The sequence below is a fragment of the Hyaena hyaena genome, unplaced genomic scaffold (genome assembly GCF_003009895.1).
Source record: "Hyaena hyaena isolate Hyena2069 unplaced genomic scaffold, ASM300989v1 scaffold_1211, whole genome shotgun sequence".
Classification (NCBI taxonomy): Eukaryota; Metazoa; Chordata; class Mammalia; order Carnivora; family Hyaenidae; genus Hyaena; species Hyaena hyaena.
Window position 1 is genome coordinate 309,835 of NW_024081842.1, and position 3,978 is coordinate 313,812.

Genomic DNA, 3,978 nt, shown 5'->3' on the forward strand with positions numbered 1-3,978 from the left:
ACACCTCTTTAGCTCTGGAACCACTTTCCTTTCCTTTTTTTCTTCTTCTTTCCTTTCCTCCCTCCCTCTTTCCTCCCTCCATCCCTCTCTCCTTCCTTCCTTCCTCCCTTCCTTCCTTCCTTCCTTCCTTCCTTCCTTCCTTCCTTTCTTCCTTCCTACCTTCCTCTCTCTCTCTCTTTCTTCTTGTAAATCTCCCCTTTCCCACATGCCCCAGCCTCTGGTAACCACTATTCTATTATTGTCCATTACTATGAGCTTGACTATATATATATATATATATATATATATATATATATATATATATATTTGACTATATTATATATATAGTCAATATATTGACTATATTATATATATATTTCATATGTAAATGAGATCATGCAATATTTTTCTTTATGTATCTATCTTATTTCACTTAGCATAATGTCCTTCAGATTAATGCATATTGTCACAAATGGCAGGATGTGTGTGCACATACATGTGTGCATGTATGTGCATCACATTCTCTTTATACATTCATCTGCTGACAGGCATTAGGTTGTTTGCATATCTTGGCTATTGTGAATAATGCTCCAATGAACATGGCAATGTAGATATCTCAAAATCGTTACTTTATTTCCTTTGGATACATCCTAGCCAACAGTTGTTATCTTTTGACTTTTTAGTAATAGCTGTCCTAACTGGTATCTCATTGTGGTTTTGATTTTCATTTCCCTGATGATTAGTGATGCTGAGAATCATTTCATGTACCCATTGGTTGTTTGGATATCTTCTTTGGAAAAATGTCTATTCAGGTCCATTTTTTAATCTGGATTGTTTGGTTTTTTGCTATTGAGTTATATGGGTTCCTGATATATTATGGATATACCCCTTTATCATATAGATGGTTTGCAAATATTTTTCCCATTCTGTAGATTGCCTTTTCATTTTCTTGTTTGTTTCACTTTGAAGAAGCTTTTTAGTTTTATATACTCCCACTTATTTATTTTTACTTTTGTCACTTGTGCTTTTTGTGTCATATCCAAAAAATTACTGACAAGACTGGTGTCAAGGAGGTTTACCCTGTTTTTTCCTATGGTTTTTGGTTTCATGGTTTCAGGTTTTATATTTAAATCTGTAATATATTTCATGTTAATTTTTGTGACTGGTGTAAAATAGAAGTCCAATTTCATTTTTCTACATGTGATTATCCAGTTTTCTCAACACTGTTTATTGAAGAGACTGTCTTTTCCCCCATTGAGTATTTTGGGCTCCTTTGTCAAATATTAGTTGACTGTATAGGTGTGTGTTATTTCTGGACTCTTGGTTCTGTTCCAGTGTGATCTATGTGTCTGTTGTTATTGCATTGTTTTCACCACTACAGCTTTGTAATATAGTTTGAAATCAGGAAGTGTGATGCCTCCAGCATTACTCTTCTTATTCAAGATTGCTTTACTTATTTGAGGTCCTTTATGATTCCACATGAATTTTAGGATTTTTTTCCTATTTCTCTGAAAAACACCATTGGAATTTTGGTACAGATTGCACTGAATCTGTAGATCACTTTGCATAGTATCACCATTTTGACTGTACTAATTCTTCCAACCCATGAACACAGGACATTCTTTTTATTTAGGTCTTCTTTAATTTCTTCCATTAATCTTTTATAGTTTTCAGTGTAAAGATCTTTAACTTCCGTCTTTAAATTTATTTCTAACTATTTTATTCTTTTTGATGCTATTGAAAATGTTTTTTAATTTCTTCTCTAATTACCTGATTAGCCCATTCGTTCTTTAGTAGGGTGTTCTTTAACCTCCATGTTTTTGGAGATTTTCCAGACTTCTTCCTGTGATTGATTTGAAGTTTCATGGCATTGTGATCTGAAAGTGTGCATGGTATGATCTCAATTCTTTTATATTTATTGAGGGCTGCTTTATGTCCCAGTATGTGATCTGTCTTGGAAGAATGTGCCATGCGCACTTGAGAAGAAAGTGAATTCCATGGCCTCAGAATGTAGAGTTCTAAATATATCTGTCAGATCCATCTGGTCCAATGTGTCATCCAAGTCCATTGTGTCTTTAGTGATTTTCTGTCTAGCTGATCTATCCATTGCTGTAAGTGGAGTATTAAAGTTCCCTGCTATTAGCACATTCTTATCCATAAGAGTGTTTCTGTTTGTAATTAATTGTTTTATATATTTAGGTGCTCCCATATTTGGTGCATAGACATTTATAATTGTTAGCTCTTCCTGATGGATAGACCCTGTAATTATGATATAATGCCCTTCTTCATCCCTTGTTACTGTCTTTACTTTAGAGTCCAGTTTGTCTGATATAAGTATAGCTACTCCAGCTTTCTTTTCACTTCCAGTAGCATGATAGATATTTCTCCATCCCCTTACTTTCAATCTGAAGGTGTCCCCCAGTCTAAAATGAGTGTCTTATAGACAGTAAATAGATAGAAAATATGATATTTTTCTTAATTTTTGAATAGTTTATTGTTAATGTATAGAAATTAACTGATTTTTGTATGTCGATTTTGTATTATGAAACTACTGACATTGTTTATCAACTCTAACACTTTTTTGGTGGCCTTTTTAGGGGTCATGTCATCCACAAAAAGAGCTGAGTTTACTTCTTTCTTTCCAGTTTGTGTGCCTTTTATTTTTTTTTTTTTCTTATCAAATTGTTCTGGCTAGGACTTATAGTGGTATGTTGAATAGAAGTGATGAGACTGGGCATCCTTGTCTTGCTCCTGATCTTAGAGGAAAAGCTTACAGATTGTCAACATTGAGTATAATTTCAGCTGTGGGCTTGTAACATATAACCTTTTCTATGTTGAAATAAATTCCTTCTATACCTAATTTGTTGAGAGCTTTTATCATGAAAGGATGTTGAATTTTGTCAAATGATTTTTCTGTTTCTGAGATAATCATATACACTTTATCCTTTGTTTTGCTAATGTGGTGTGTCACATGATTAATTTGTATATGTTGCATCCCTTGCTTCTCAGGGATGAACACCACTTGATCATGGTATATGATCCCTTTAATGATCCATTGACTTTAGTTTGCTAATATTTTGTTGAGAAATTGTGCTTCTTTCTGAGTGTTATGTGGAAACTAATTTGACAATAAACTATTTGTAAAATAAAATAAAATAAACATTGAAATTTTCAGAAAAAAAAAAAAAAGAAATTGTGCTTCTTTGTTCATCAGTGATAGTGGCCTGTTGTTTTCTGTTCTTGTAGTCTCCTTGTTTGGCTTTGGTACCAGGATAATTAATGCTGGTTTTGTAAAATGAGTTTGAAAAAGTTCTCTCTTCAATTTTTTCAGAAGAGTTTAAGAAAGATTGGTATTAATTCTTCTTTTAATGTCTGGTATATTTAACCAGTGAAGCCATCTGGTCCCATTTTTTCTTTGTTGGGAAAATTCAATATTACTCATTATTGGTATGTTCAGATTTTCTATTTCTTCATCATTCAGGCTTAATAAGTTGTATATTTCTAGGAATTCATGCATTTCTTCTGGGTTATCCAATTTGTTGGCATGTACTTGTTCATAGTAATCTTTTAGGATCCTTTGTATTTCTATGGTGTCAGTTTTGTGATGTCTGTTCTTCATTTAGGATTTTATTTATGAGTCTTCTTTTGTTCTTAGTCTAGCTAAAGGTTTGTGAATTTTTTTATCTTATTTTTAAAAATTCTTGATTTCCTTGATCTTTAATATTGTCTTTCTAGTCTTTATTTCATTTATTTCTTCTTTATTTCATTTATTTCTTCTTTGATCGTTGTTATTTCCATCATACTGACTTCAGGTTTAGTTTGTTATTTTTCTTTTTTAAGTTGATTTATTTTGAGAGAAAAAGAGAGAGAGATAGAGAGAGCACTGAAGGGACAGAGAGAGAGAACCACAACCAAGCTCTGCACCACCAGCATGGAGCCCAGTGCAAGGCTTGGACTCACAAACTGTGAGATCATAACTTGGGCCAAAATTGAAAGTCA